Genomic DNA, 16,667 nt, shown 5'->3' on the forward strand with positions numbered 1-16,667 from the left:
AATCTGAGCTCCTGTCTTGCTAGTAACCGGTGCCAGATCCAGAGTTTCATTCCCCTTTGACTAGAGAATTTACTTACTTCTGTTTTTCTTTTGCAGAAACCTGCATAATATTTGTCATTAATGTCTTAAAGAACAGATTTCGGCATCATTTATTTGAATCTTTCTTTTCTCTGACTTTAATTTCTGGATTTGTATTGGTTGTTTTCTCCTATTTGGTAATTTCGTTGCCTACTTATTAATATAAGCAACTAAACTACAAAGTTCTCTTTAAATGTCACTTTCTTAAAAAATTATTTATTTATTTTTATATGTATATGAGTGTTATGCCTACATGTATGTAAGTGCACCCACCCATGTTGTACAATTCCCGAGAAAGACAGAAGAAGGTGTCAGATCCCCTGGAACTAGAGTTCCAGGGAGTTGTTAGCTGCCATGTGGGTACTGGATTTGAACTCAGGTCTTCTGCAAGAACAGGCAGTGCTCTTAATCGCTGAGTCATCTCCCCAGTCTTTAAGTGCCATTTTCATTGTGCCTTCAGAAATATGAAGTACAATATTTCAAATATTATATATACGATATATACATATATATCCCTGAAGTCACAACTGACCTGGAACTCTCTAAGTAGGCAGAGGATCCATCTGCTTCTGCTTCTTGAGTGTTGGAGTTAAAGGCCTGTGCTGTCACATCCAGCAGAACTATATATTTTTAAGAATTTTTACTATTTTTTAATTTGTGTTTGGGTGTGCGTATGTCATCGTACACATGCGGAGGTCTAAGGACAACCTGTAGGAGCTGATTCTCTCCTCTATCATGTGAGTCCCAGGGATTGAATCCAGGTCCTCAGACTGGATAGCAAGCATCTTTACCAGTTGAGCCATCTCACTGAGCCCCAGAATTCTATTTTTAAGTTTGATATGCTTTATTTTTTATAATTTATATTTTAATTGTTTTGGGGTAAAATAACTGGCTTACTCGAGACTTGCTTTATGACCTAGTATACATTATTATAAATGTGCTGGAAATTTATTAGTATAATATGAAGTATCCAGGTAAGGGGAATTCCCAATTGATCTTGATAGCTACGAATTTAAAATGAAATACAGGGATCTACCTCCTTTATCTCTTAATTAATGTTCAGGTTTTATATTTTGAATCTTGGCAGTGGAAATGATGATGTTGTTTGATTTATAGACAAATAACAAGAGTAAAGGAAATATAAGTAAAAACTGAGAGTGTCCACGAGGGGTGCGGATGTGTTGAGGGAGTCTACATGGGTTGTGAGAGTGTTGATGGACCATTGGATATGGAATTCAGGCTGTGCTGGAAGGGAGGTAGGGTGAGGGGGGCAGGGGAAGAGACTGCAGAGAAGAGAGGGGGAGCGACATGGAAATACAAAGTGCTGATCGAAGAGAAGGATGCTTAGACTGAGGTTTCAGAGGGGATGGGATGTCTGTGACTGCAGCTTACACTGGGCAATAATGGGCCATACCAAACACAGGAGCTGAGCTGCACAGTAACTGAGAAGAGTCATTGGACAGACCATGTGAGTGCATATTCAAGACACCAAAGAAAGGTTACGACTGAGAAGGTCAGGAGAGAGGGTTAATTTGGGATGACAGGAGCTGATTAAAATACAGCACTGGAGAGACAGCAAGGTGCATGCTGTGGGTGTAGCTAGGTGCTGTGAGACTGAGTGGAGGTTGGATTTTGAAGATAATGAAGAAAAAGACAATGTAGGAAGCAGGTAGTGAGAACAGAGAATTCAGTGTTATACCGTCAGCTACTTGGAATGTTAGAGCCTTAAAGAGATGCTGTTTCCTCTCCAGCAACAACTGCTCTCTTAAGAAGCTGAAAGGGCAAAGAGATGAGAGAGATTCCAGCAGACTTACAGGTACAATGTGCTCAGTGTGGAAAAATGCTGCTTAGGTTTGGAGAACATGGAGGATCACACGTGTCCATTTGTGCTATGGATGTTGTCAGAAGGAATTTGAATAAAGGAATAGAAACGTGTGAATGAAACAAGAATCCCAGTGCTCGAGAGGCGGCTGGAGCTCTAGAGCAAAACCCTGTCTCAAAAAGCAAAATCCATAAAGATACATTTCCTTGGCCTTCTAGCACGTGAAGTATTTATAAAGTTGTTTCTTTGGCTTTCTTAGGGCTGAACTATTAACCGTTTCAAGTTACATGTTATGAAGAATTTTCTGATTTTAAGGTTGTAGAATATTACAGTTATTTGCATGGAAGATCATGCTCCGTAGTGAAGATCTTTATTTACATATTTATGATGAAGTTCATCAGGAGAAGGGACATCATATGCTGTCACAATGAATTTTGTTTATTATTTGTTCATTTCTTATACGTTATGGAGAAAGATTCCGGAGTTCTGAATCTTCAATTCTCTTGTACACACCTGCGCATTCACAAATTATGCTAAGAAATGGCAAGTGCTCTTAAAAGGAAGGAAGCACTCGCAAACCTTTCAGGCTGATTTCCTTTATCTATCCAAACACAGTAAGTTCTATAAGGCCCCTATTTATAGTTCTTTTTCTGTTAAAAATAAAAAGTCCTTTTCCTGTGCTCATACTGAGCCTGTGGTTCTCGGAGTGCACAAGCCATGGGGAGGTGAACTGAGTCAAAAGGGAATATTACATTGGCGTTTCTTGATTTGTTTCATTTCTTATTTATTTGAGACAAGATATCGGTAACTAGGCTAACTCGGAACATTCTGTGTCGCTCACACTGGTCTCAAACTCAATGCAATCTTCCTGCTTCAGCCTCCTGAGTGCAGGGTTTATATGTATATCATCATGTACAGCTGATACTACTGGTCACCTTTGCTCAACGAGGTGCGTGAAGCCAAATATCTGGGAGAAGAGAATCTTCAAAATTCATACCATCTGCTTGAAATGCTTCCCCCTCAATAATGCCTCAGCAGGAGTCTCACTCGGCTCCATGCAGTCACTGTGTCTAGTGATCTGGGCTTCCTGCCAGCAGGTTAGCATTGGCGCTCAGGGAACAGGCTATCAGTGAACACACACAATTAGCAAAGTGTCTTCCATAGCAAAGGAGCAGCATTAAGGATGGAAAGCAAAGGGCAGTCACAGAATTAAATGGCAGGCAGGAAAATCCCACCAGGAGTCTCTGAAATGCATAAATGTGTATTTCATGATCATCTATGTGTCCACCTAAACATCCACATGTACTTGGATAGGAAAGAAGATAACTATTTTTCTGCTTTTCTCTGGGGGACAAAGAAAATTAGTCATGTGTGTACATTACTCTCTAATATTAATGAAACCTGTGAATGTATTTCTGGGGAAAAGATCATATTTTATCTCAAAGAGCCCTGCCACATCATTCACATGTCTTTATCAGAGAAAGTGAATCAGACTCCCCCTTAAGGTTCAGCATATGTGGCAGGAGTTTTGCACTCAGTGGAATTGGTGCGTGGTATTTCTGCCATTTCGGGCACCTCTTCCTTTCTATCCTTTGACTTTTCCAAGACAAGCTCTCATTAGGTAGCATAGGCTGGCCTTGCCCTTGAACTCCTCCTGCCTAGGCCTCCCAAGTGCTCCGCAACACCTAGCATTCCTTTTTCTAAAAAGCACAAGACTTGTGGAGACAGATCTGACTGAGTCATTCATGGTGAAAACATATTTTTTGGAACCTTTATCATGAACACATTAACTTTTTATTTTTCTTAATTTTAAGTTGCATTTTATTTATTTTTGTGTATGTGCATGATGCAAATGTGTGTGCATTTGTGTGTGTGTGCATGCACACATGCCAGGGCATGCATATTAAATTCACATTGTCTTACATGGTGGCAGGTGTCTTACCAGTTGAGCCTTCCCATCAACCTAAGCACATTTCTAAGGTCACATTATGTAGTGTATATATGTATGTAAACTTCTACAAGCAAGAATTTCTGTGACCAAGAATGTGAATACCTTTAAAGTTCCAATTGTCTGGTTTTTGTTTTTTAAGAATGAGTTCATATGTGATTACTGACAACTCTGTTGATGGACAAGTGACTAGAAACTGCACTGCTCTTGAAGAACTAAGTATACAAGATGTGCTCAGCATAAACTTCAATGAGAGATAGTCCCATAAGAAAATTATTGTCATCAAGAATAATTGTGTAGGGGCTGGAGAGATGCCTCAGGGGTTGAGAGCACTGGCTGCTTGTGCAGAGGACCTAGGTTAGAATCCCAGCACCCACATGGCAGCTAACAACCATCTGTAACTCCAGTTTCAGGGGATCTGACACCCTCCATGGGCACTGCACAACATGGGTGCACTTACATGTATGCAACCAATATACTCATACACATAAAATAAAAACAAAAAGTAATTTCATAAAAATGAAAGCCCTTGATTGCCTCCCGGAACGTGATAGTAAGACCCTATTACTGAAGATAAGACATACTTTGGACACAGGATTTGGAGCAATGGAGCTGGAGCCGACCTGGAAAGCACCTCACCTGAAGGCTAGCTCTCATAGCTTTGGAGAGCACCATGCGAGCTGCTAAGGGAGAGCATCAATCGATGTTCCAACCTTAGCTTCAAGGCCTAAAACCACACCAGTGACTGGCACAACACCCTAGATTGGGTCAGTAATGGCACTTTTATTTTGAGGGTAATCAACAGCTACCTAATTGAACTAAAGCTCATTCAGTAGGAGGAAACTCATGTGTGGTACTGTAAAGCCAGTCAAATACACATAGCTGGAGAGGTCATAGATCTCAGAGAAAATTCGAAGGCTCTCACATCCCTAGACAAATGTAATTTCTTACTATGTACAAAATATGGATCTTAAACTTACAGACAAGTATCCCAGTTACCACCTGCCAAAGAAGCTTCTTTTTCAACAGAGATTATTACAGAGTTCCACAATTTGTCACATGGAGATGTGTGTGACTTGCAAGTCTGTGACTTGCCCAAGCATAAGTGGCACATCTACAATGCAACCTCTACACCTAAGGCTCATGGAACATAGAAAAAAAGGATGAAGAGAACACTAATTCATCTTTCAATTCTCATCAATGAAGCTCCCTCATGCAACAGAGGGCCAGGAACACAAAGGGTCACAAATGGCCAAAACATAGAGAATAACTCTACAGAGCGTGGGTCCTTGGACAGGATTTCTATGTTAAAATTCACCCACTCAGGATTCAGGGACCATTGCTGAGAGGGGGTGGAAAGATTGTAAGAGTCAGGGAGGAGGTGCATGACCATATGCAGATAGAGTCCTCCAGGTTTCTGGGACCCTTCTCATACAAACCTACAGCAATGGTGTCAGCATGCACAAGACCCATACAAACTCAAGCAGACAAAAATCCAGCACAGAACTGTGGAAATGAACAGCAGGCCCCAATCTTAGTCAAAGGATTGTTGGCAGCTGATTCCGGCTGGGTGAGGAAGTGCTGATCTTCTTAAAGGGAAGGCCTCTAGATAGGCTTCCTAGACCTCAGTGGATGAACTTGCACTGAGGGACATTTGGGGACACTAACTTGTCATGCTATCATGACATACCTTAACACAAATGACAGAATATATGAATTTGGGGGAGGTATAAGAGGGGGACTAAAGATGTTTTGTGTGGCCAGGTGTGGTGTCTCATGCCTTTAATCCAAGCACTAGGGAGGTAGAGGCAGGTGGATCTCTGCGAGTTCGAGGCCAGCCTGGTCTCCATAGTGAATATAGGCCAGCTGTGCCTGCAGGGAGATCCTGTCTCAAAAATACCAAAATAAAAATGTTTTGTGTGAAATACAAAAAAATCAATAAAAAATTAAAATAATAAAAGCACATAGAGTCTATGAAAGCAGTTGTGGTGGGAAAAGTTATATGAATCGAAAGAAGGTATTTTTCTGTGACTTCAAGAAAGCTTTGATTCTTATCATCTCTTCAGTTAATTAATGACTCACAACCAAGTACCATGAACAAAAGTACAAAATGCTACCCTGCCCAAAAATGTCTTCCAGTTTTATTAAACTGAATAATCTTGTGATTTTCCATGTATTTGGTAAAAACTAAGAAAGTTCATAAAAAGTTCTTTCAGTTTTATTAAACTAAATAATCTTAAGACTTTTCGTGTATTTGGTAAATGTAATTAATTGTTCACATGAATATAAGAGTGTTTACTGCAGTGAAGACTAAGAAAGTTTACACTCTATTTTGGGTGGTAACTTAGTTGACCAAATTGGAGGAAAACATAAATAAAAATAAAAGATAAAGACATAATTACTTGTGAAATTGAAGCGTAATTGTGAGCAGTTTCAACCACATCAACCTCACAACTCTCCTTTATTGAGGGAATGCTGCATTATCTTTAAACATTGTAAAGAAGAATGTGTATGTTCTCATCTTTCTGGGCCAACAGATGTCACCAACAAGCATAGTTTTGTCAGTGGTTTCCTCGATGGCTCTCATAGAGGTCGAACATTTCCCTACTAGACAAAACTGGGTTATATGTGACCCATATCTTCTTCCTCCAAATTGGTTAAAATCATAGTGGTTAAGTGATGAAACCTGCTCTGATAGTGTCTCTTGATTCTACCTGTGACACTGAGATTTTCTTGTTTCCATGACATCTTCCTTCTTTCCTTGTCGTTTTGGTTCCATGAAAAATTATCATAGAATCTTAGCATCCACCAATTCTTCCTCATCAAGCCACTTGCCTAAATATTTAAAAAAAATAATTTCTAAGTTGATCCAATTACTTAGAGTTTGTTTCGAATCAAGTTATTCCACTTTGCCTCAGTGAACAATTTATGCAGTTCTCATTTTAATTCTAGGTAGAAAAAAATGATTTTGGCTTATTTTTACTGCTCTAACTTCATATTAAAAGTCACACTGTGTGGTGGTTTGAGCGAAAATGTCCCCCATAGGCTCCAAGTGTTTGGATATTTTGTCCCCAAATGACGGCACTGTTTTGGGAAGTTTTAGAAGGTGTGGCTATCCTGGAGGAAGCACGTCACTGGGGGTGGGCTTGGAGAGTTCTTAAGCCTTGCCAGATCTCCAATCGCCCTCTTGCTTCCTGTGCCTGTGTGATGATGTGAGAGCTTAGCTTCTGCTGCTCCTGCTCCAGCCCCCTCCAGCCACCATGCCACCCTGCCATGACAGACTGTTATTCCCTTGGAACTGTAAGCTCAAATAAACTCTTCCTTCTATAGATTGATTGGGTCAGTGTTTCTATCACAGCAACAGAAAAGTGACTAATACACACTGGTTACTTAAAATGTTGCTTCAGTGCATATGTGATGTTTAGCGAGTAGTATCATTTACTATTCAATAAATATTCATTGAGCATTAGACACTGTGATAGATTCTAGAGATACAATTGAAAACGAGGTACAGACCCCTCTAAAATCAGGGTATTTTATTTCATTCACTGGTGCCCTCAGCACCTACGATAGTTCTGGGCCCAGAGCCATTGCTCAGTGAACGCCTGTAGAACAGAAGAATGAATGTTTAATAATACCAACACAATAGAAGAGAAGATCCAAGAAAGGAACATTGTAAAAATATCCGAGTTAAGTTTTGAACTGTGATGATTGTTAAGGAAAGGATCTCTACTTGTTGATGAAGAATAACAGAGAGGATCCTTACATGGCACTGTCAGGGATTGGGAACGCATCTCCAAGATGGTGCTGCTTCAGCTGAGGCTTGAGGGTCTAAAGAGAATAGAGATGAGCTGGAGTCGTGGGTTAGGTAGAGAAGAAGCAGCATACTGAAAGTCTGAAGCCTGTGAGGAACAAAGTTTGATTTATTCATGGACCCCCACAAGGGGCTGGTTGGCTGGGATGCGGTGGATAGTGAGTGAATGAGGGAGTGATACGAGGGACCAATTTCTCAGGAGCAGTGTGAATTCTGTGATATGGTACTGGGTTACCAGATGCTACTGTTGGTTACCAACCCATCTGTTGTCCTTCAAGAGAACTAGCGCTGAATCCTAAGAGACCCTGTAGACTGAGGGGGAGACAGTCACCCCTCTGGTCCAATCAGTCAGCTTCAATTGCATGAAGGGGCGGGTCTAAGGACAGACACCGAGGAAGCTGGGAACCTTGCCATCTTGGCTGGGTGTAGGAGTGGTGCTGGTGAGGTGCTGGCAGTGGCGGATCTCAAAAAGCTCAGGTGAGACGTAGAGGAAAGAGCCCACGAATGTATGCCTTTGTGAGTAACTTTTTTGGACATCATAAACTTTATACAAAAACCCAAATCGATTGCATGGTGTCTGTTTTGTTGGTTGGGTATTAGGAAAGTTTGGGCCTGGGAGCCAAGAGAGTGTGTGCGGGTCTCCCAGGAGAGATGCTGGTATTACAAATTGACATAGTTCCATACACAGGATACGACAAACTGCAGGAGTTTGGGAAGAGCAATGAGGATATCTCTGATAGGGAGAAAGGCCAATTAAAGTTGGGGGCGGGGAAAGCATGGACATCCTCAGGAGCTTAATGGGGTTAGCAGTAGTCACATGGGTTACGTGCTGATAAAAGCCCCAACAGCACTGTAGCCAGCAGAAATTACTCCACACTGGAGCTGTTGGAGCTAGGGAAAAATTTAAAACAAGCAATAAAGGTTCGCCTCACCACGTGGCTCCTGAGGATATGGAACATGGGAGAAAATGACATTAATTTCAGTCCTTCAAAAGCATCACAGCTGAGTTATATAATGACTCATCCATCCTTGAGTCATAGGCTGTTTAACCTAGGCCAATACAGGGGAAAGCAATCCCTAAAGAAATGGCTTGTGCAAGGTATTAAAGATACTTGGTCATCACGAATGGAGATTTCCAGGATTAGCAGGGGCTGGAGGACCATAGAAGAGAGACAGGCGTTACTGAGAGAACTAAGTACAGGGAAAGCAATATATGATGCCAAGTTTGCTGGGCCAGATAGGACTGTGTTTACCAGGGATATATAAATTAATTCAACAGGGACCTCGAGAATGGTATGGAGCTTTAATGGTTTTACTAAGTCCTGTAATGGGGAAGGATCTTTGTAAAGTAAGGGAGGCTTTGGCAGATCTAAGTGACTCAAATCAGTGTGTACAACCTGGCTGTAATAGGGTACACCAACCTACAAGAGGCATAAAGAAGGCAAGGCAGAAATAGAGGTACGTTTGGGTTACTGGAAGACAGATGTGGCAAGCAAGCTTCATACAGAGCCCAAGGTCCTAAAGAAAAAGATTGACAAAAAAAAAATTCTGTACTAAGGAGTTTCTGGAAGGTTTTAAAACTAAGGAGCAGTTCATAAAAGATATACAAAGAATAAAAACTGTCTCAGGGGTGGTTAAGGATCCACAAAGATTAAACCAGGTACATTTCTCTCCTGAGAAAGGCTACATTAGGGGTGGAGGCAGTTTTTCCCACCAAGGCCTTCCCCAGCAGCCAGCTATGGTCAATGGAGAGATGGCAGCTATTGCCAGGAGACAGACCCAGGGCCTGCCTGACTTGGGGAACCAACAGGTACAGCAGGGGCAAGAGGGACCCTCTGCCTCCTTAGCCCACTGCAGGGTCAGTCAACTTGAGCCAGCACCCATGAGTTCATCAAGGATAAAAAGATGCAGAGAAGTTCCATGCAAAATCCCCCAAATATGGAATGACTCCAAAGAGATAACTAAAGATAGTAAAGAACTAACCAAGTTAATGCCTCTTGTCCATGCTGTGGTACTCAACAGAGAAAACAATTAATATAAATAGCAAAAGGAAATGGGTCTTTCCTTGCTATGTTAGACCTTGTCTATGTTTGATTTAATATATATATTATAGACAAAAATTGTCAATATATATATAAAATATATATACATATACATATATATGCTTATATATATAAAAAGTTAACCTCTGGGTGTTTTAGGGAGGTGAAGCCCATTTCAGAAACATCAAGTACACCTGAACAAACAAAGGCCAGCTATAGCTGTAAGATTCTTGGGAGCTTTATGGTTGGGTAAGACCCAAATGATACCCATCAGAATGGTTGAGGAAAGTCTACAACAGCCTAATCCTATATAAAAATAAGAACAAAGGCTCCCAAACTGTGCAATTGTTAAGTAAGAATTATAGTACCAGGGATGGGTTGTTCCCCTGTGAGCTGTTGGTCAGAGAGATCCTAGAGGTCCTCAAATTAACCAAGGCTATTGCCACTAATGTCAGTCGTACACTAGAAAGGTCGGTAAGGTCATGTTGCTGAAGGCACTGCATGATGTGAGCACTGGAGGACAGATGGAGCTGAGACTAAGCTGAAAACTCCATATCCTTGGGTGGGTGGCTTTCATAGTGCCAGAAGGTACTGTGTAGATGGTTGGGGGAGAAGGATCCCCTATAATTCTGCTCAGTGACGGACCCTACTTGCTGTACTCTATTGACATGCCGACCAATGCCTGCTGATGCAATAATAGCTCAACTAACATACATACAGCCAATACATATCTAATTGGATAAAGCCCACTCCTGGGGGGGAGGAACACATATCTGGTGCCATAGACCAGGCCAACCCCCTGTGTCAGGGAAGGTTATAGGCCCCAGTGGGGAAGCTGCTGCAGGTATTTTGTTCAATAAATATGATGCACCTGCTAAAATGTCTTTTAGGCATTTGTATTTACACCCATGTTTGTTTAGATGTGCGTGCTTTTTTCCATTGGTCTTTATAGTAGGAGGGACACCTCTGAGATGGATCAGGAGCCATGTGTTGAAAAGGGATGATGGGGGAGGCCCAGGAATTCAATATCTCCCCACAATAAAAGAAAGATCATCCTGCATCTGTCACCCTGTCTAAGGTTCAGGGATTCTTGCAGAAGATGGGCGTACAGATTGTGAGAGCCCGAGGAAGGGGTGGAATGTTGGACAGGCAGGTCCTTTGAGAGAACAAGCACTGAACTCTAAGAGATCCCATAGACAGAGTGGGAACAGTCACCCTCCCACCCAGTTGGTCAGTTTCAGTTGTATGAGGGGGATGGTTTAAGGACAAATGCTGATGAAGCCGGGAAGTGGTGCAGGAGGGGGGGGGCTATCTTGATGGGGTGCTGATGCGGCACTAGCAGGGTGCTGACGGTGGTGGATCTCAAAAAGCTCAGTTGAGATCTAGGGGAAAGAGCCCATGAATGTATGCCTTTGTAAGTAACTCTCTTTCTGACATCATAAACCTTATACAAAAACCGAAATGGAATGCATGGTGTCTGTTTTGTCAGTCAGGCATTAGGACAGCATGGGCCTGGGAACTGAGAGAGTGTGTGCCGGTCTCCCAGGATAGAATTTGGCAGTACACCATCAGACACTCTTTTTATTCCCACTGAAAAAATCTAATTTTGTTGAATGCAGCAAATTTTATTAAATGAGCTGCTGTCACCAGCCTCCTTGCATGGAAGGAGCGTCCTATGATAGATGTCCGTCCTACAATAGGTAATAGGTGAGGGAGTAGGGCTTACGGGGAAGCTGTATTCATATAAAAGGTGTGACTTTGATTTTAAATGCTTTCTTCCTGTCTTAACTAACTGTAATGGCCAAGCTAAGACCACCATTCTCTCTCAGTTATGAGCAAAAGACTAGAGAGTTGGAGACAAGCTAGTCATGTCATCCTTGAGCTCAAGAGTCCCCTTAATTTCAGACTGTTAGTAAAATGAGAATAGCAAACCCTGTATTTTCTGTTCACATTTCACCTTTCTTATATTTTAGTGCCTTTCTGATTGATACAGCAGCATATGGGTTGGTCAGATGTCTCCAGTTCAAAGGAATACATTAAATACATGAAAGAGGGAAGGAATGTTTGATGAAGTTTAATAAGAACTTCATCAATAAGTTTAATAAATAGCAGCTGTTTTTCTTTATTTAGGCAAAGAATGGATGAAGAGGATGATGGGATGGATACCTCTGGTCCTTGGGGGTTCTTAACCTCTGATTGAGGACCTCGACTCAGTGACCTCCAAAGTTCTGTTCTCTTTACTCCTGAAAGCCTATGCTTACAATTAGTTCTGTTCTTTCACTGAGTCTGGAAGTTATATAAACACAGGGACATTGATTCCTGAATGTAAGGAGGAGCGTGTATGTGGCCTCAGTTTTCTCCCTAAAATCAATGAAGGCTGAACAGAAAAAAAAAAAATCACTGAGAGACAGTGCAGGTCAGTTTAAGTTGTAGTATATGAATTATTCATGGTTAGGTCTGTGAGTTCTGGTTTTTCTCCAAAAGTGTTCCATAAGATGCGAAGTACAGGGCTGGGCTGCACAGGGAATGTTCTGATCAGCTCGCGTGAAAGACAAAGTACAGTGTGAAAAATATACATGTGCAACAAAAGTGAAGGTGTAAACATTTCTGAGCACTGTCTAAGGTTTTACAAAGAGCTAGTATTTTGGAAAATTTCTACTTTTAAAAATGTTGGTTTTCTTTTACTTGTTAAGATATACATATATATGTATGTATATAAATTTTTGTTGACTATATGTCTTGGAAATAACTCCTATTCCATAATAATTTTTTCCATTCTCTGTTGGATGACTTTTCATGAGACTAATTCTTATTATTTCATATAGTTTGTTAGTGTTTTGGGTAAGAACTTGGTCTATCTATTTGGAATGATGCTATCTTATAAATGCTACATAATGAAGTTTTACCACTTTTTTGTAATGATCTAGGCAAGACTGACCAGGAACTGATTTATATGCAAGGAAATTTCCTTTTGAAATGTGCTAAGGTTTTGTAGCAATAATGGATTTGAAATTTATCAAGTACTTTTCTGTATCTATTGAGATAGTGATTTTCTTCTTTATGCCTTTAATAGGGAAAATTACACTGAGTTGTTTACTCTTTTCAACTTTTCTGGGAGTGTGTTCAATCGATTGTGTGATTGCAGTCGTGAGTGCCATGGTGCACACGTGGAGGTCAGAGGACAACCTTGGTGCTGGCCCTCACCTCCCGCTTTGTTTGCAGCAGGGTCTCTAGCTGTTTGTGGCTGTGCAAGCCAGGCTAACAGGACTGAGAGCTTTAGGGGTTCTCCTATTTCCATCTCCCGTCTCACCATAGGAGCACTCTGATTACAGATGTATGCTACTGCATTTGGCTTTACTTGGGTTCTGAGGACCTGAAGTCAGATCCTCACGCTTGCATGGTGAGTGCTTCATCCACTAAGCCATCTCCCTAGCATCTAAAACTGAATATCTTGAGAAAAGAAACTCCATTGTATTCCTGGAGTACTTTCAATCTTAGCCATCTACATGACTTTTATATGGTTGGAATTGGAGTATTTTGCTTATGATTCTTGTCTGAGTTTATAGTACTTCTGATGTTCAGGCTGCCAAATGTCTAAGTTGAGGAGTTTCCTGCCTTTGTTCTGCTGGGCCATGCTGATTTATTTCTACCTAAAGGCTGTTATTACTCACTGGTGAAACCAACCTTACCCAGAGTTTTCTTTTCTATTTAATAATTATTTTATTTTTTGAGAATTTTGTACATGAGTATTGTGTTTGCATCATTTCCATCCCTCAGACCCCTCCAACTCCTCCCATGCCCCCCACACCCTCTCAATTTCTTGTCTTCTTCTTTGACTGCTATTGTCACATGTACATATAAACATTTACAAATATACAGCTATAATGCGCTGAGTCCATAAAGTGGTGCTCGTGTGTACATGTGTTTAAGGCTGACCATTTTGAATTAGATAACCTATCCCTGAGCTCATTCTTGGAGCAAACTGATTCTCCCTTCCTCATTGGTGCCTGCAGCTCTTCATCTAGAGGTGGGACCCTGTGGAATTTCTTCCATCTTCATTAGCATGTCAACTGGTGTGGTCTTGATAGGTTACCATACTGTGGAAATTTCACGGGTATATTTTCCCTTTCATGTCTAGAAACTGTTATCTAGCAGTAGGTGTCCTGTTCTTCTGCTTCTTACAATCTTTACATCCTCTGTCCCCTCTTCCATGATGTTTCCTGAACATTCAGTGTAGGAGTTGTACTGTACATGTATCAGTTAAGTCTGGGCATCCCACAATCACTCATTCTGTGTATTTTGATTAGTTGTACATCTCTGTAATAGTATCCATTTTCTGAAAAAGAAGCTTCTTTGGTGAGTGGCAGGAGATGCTCTTGCCTGTGAATATAAGTATTTAGTGTATAGTGAGAAATGACATTGGTCAAGGCAAGTGGCAGCAGAGGGTTCTCTCTGGGGCCTGTGTCCTCTCCACTCATGTGTATGTGGTTATGTTTACAGTACTGTGCATGGATTCTCTCTTACTGAGTGGGTCTTAGGTCCAAATAGACAGATATTGTTTACTCCCAAGATAAACGTGTGACTATTGCACCAATAGAGATATTTTTCTCTGCTGGTCATTGTTGTGGTTTGTAAACACTGCAGACGAGTAGGATCATTGACTGGTTTTCTCTGGCAGCTTCGTAGCTCCTTCTGACATTGTGAGAGCTAATCTTCATGAAGGAGCTCTCCAGGTCAGTCAGTTCCAATTCAGTTGCTCCAAGTCCCATGTTAAAGTATGTGATGTCTTCAGCAATAGGATGTTACCTTCATGTTCTGGGAGGCACCAAGGGCTATGGCAATGGCCTGTATTATTTTGGAAGTCTCTTGGACTACCCTGACCAACAATTCAAAGGGAAGCTTCCTTTGCCTTGCACTGGTTTTTTGTTAGAGAACCTTCAGCTATACAGACACCCTTACATATATATTATACGTGTACTTTTAAGTAGGCTTATGAAATAATATTTTTCCCTATGGTTTTTCAGATGCCCTTACTGTTATCTTTCTTTCCTCGCTCTTTCCCTGTATAATACTCCTCCCTCTTCCATTTAAAGTACCCCTCATTTTTCCCATTTCCTTCTTCATAGTGCCTGTGACCTACCATCCCTGTTTCTTGAGCTCCTCCTCCATGGTCCCTTTCTGCTTTCCCAATTAGAAAATCCAGGGGGAAATTATTACCAGAAGGATGGAGAAAATAGAAGACAGAATATCAGGACTTGAAGTTGAAGTCGAGGAACTGGACCATTCGGGCAAACAATATGAAAAATTTTAAAAATAAACACATGAAAGGAATATTCAGGAGTGGTGGAACACCACAGAAAGACCCAGTCTATGAATTATAGGCATAGAGGCAGGAGAAGAATCTCAAGTCAATGGCATGGGCCAGATCTTCAACAGGATTATAGAAGAAAACTTCTGTAAATTAAAGACAGACATACCCATACAGATACAAGAAACACACAGAGCAAATAGAACAGAAACTCTCCATGGCATATCACAGTAAAAAAAAACTAAATACACAGAACAAAGAAAGGGTTTTGAAAGCTGTAAGAGAAAAACTACAAGTTCCAGATAAAGGAAGTACACGAGAATAGCAGTCAGAAGAGCCTAGAGCAATGTGCTCCAAGTTCTAAATAATCACAAATGCCAACCTAGACGATGTTACCCAGCAAAACTATGTACCACAGTTGAAGGAGAAAGAAAAACTTCCCATGATTATAAACAGGGTGAAGGAATTCATGTCCACCAAACCAGCCCAACAGAGAATACCAGGAGCAAAGCTATGGACCTTAAGAGTGGAATAGACAGAGGCCAGAGGCATATCATAGACTTTTCTTTGTGGACATTTTATAATTATGGATTCACTGTCACCAGTAGATAACGAATTGTTCAGATTCTCCATCCACATTTGTGCCAGGATTTGTAAATCACATTATCTTAGACTCTCCCTCAATTCATCCAGACTTCCAAATTACTGTCCATACTTTACATGGTAATCTTCTAATGTCTTTGATGTCATGGTGCTGTTTATATCCTCAGTTTAAAAATACTCTCCCCCCTTATTGTAGTGCTAGGGATTGAAGTCAGTGGTTTGTGCATGCTAAACAGATACGGTACCTCAAACCCCAAATGCCTAATTGCTATAATGTCTTTCTTTAAAATCTTAATGAAAGTTCATAAATTTTTGAGTTTTTTTTTCAAAATGCCAAAGATTTGTTCTGTTTTTGGTGGAATTCATCTATGAAGCCTTTTGAGTTTTAAATTTTATGAAATTATTCTGTAAATTGGAGAGGAAAATGGTGGAGGATGTCTATTTCCTCAAGCCACATGCTGTTGAATGTTCTTGACATTAAATTTCTTCTACTCAACAAATTGAAGAAGAATGAGAATTTATAGTCTATTGATGTTGGAGCAATTTACTTATTATTCATGTCAGTCACAGGTTTTATTAAATCTCAGGTTTAAAAGAATATCTTGCTATATTATAAATAACTTTAACCTTTTAATTGAAAGGTTGAGTATTTGATTCATTGTTGTTCTCTTGAATGCTGGCACTCTTTTACTTACTTTGCAGTTTCTGCTTTATGTATGGCAAATGTATTGCCTTTAAAATTGAAGTACAGTAAAGGCTGAAGAGGTGACTCACGGGGTTCCAGTGCTTATTGCTCTTGAAGAGGACTGAAGTTGGATTACTGTATACCCACGTTGTGTGGCTCACAACTGCATGTAACTGCAGCTCCAGGGGCTCTGACGCCCTCTTTCGGCTGCCATGGACACCTGCACTCACATGCACATATCGATACACATATCCACGCAAATATACACAATTTAAAAATAATAAAATAAATCCTTAAAAATTTTGAAATGTAGTGAGAGGTTAAAATAGTTTAAAATCTTTTTGCTTCAATGAAAAAATTCTTCCAT

General features: G+C 40.7%; 1 long non-coding RNA gene across 1 annotated transcript in view; it reads left to right on the plus strand.

Annotated features, from left to right (window-relative positions):
- Positions 1 to 12,946: 12,946 nt before the first annotated feature.
- LOC115067906 overlaps positions 12,947 to 16,667 on the plus strand; it is an 80,115-nt gene continuing 76,394 nt past the window's right edge. Inside the window, exon 1 of the long non-coding RNA XR_003847260.1 lies at positions 12,947 to 13,104. This is a non-coding gene — a long non-coding RNA (uncharacterized LOC115067906). The remainder of the gene's footprint in view (positions 13,105 to 16,667) is intronic.

The sequence above is a fragment of the Nannospalax galili genome, unplaced genomic scaffold (assembly GCF_000622305.1).
Source record: "Nannospalax galili isolate Female #2095 unplaced genomic scaffold, S.galili_v1.0 scaffold1907, whole genome shotgun sequence".
In the NCBI taxonomy this organism is placed as follows: domain Eukaryota; kingdom Metazoa; phylum Chordata; class Mammalia; order Rodentia; family Spalacidae; genus Nannospalax; species Nannospalax galili.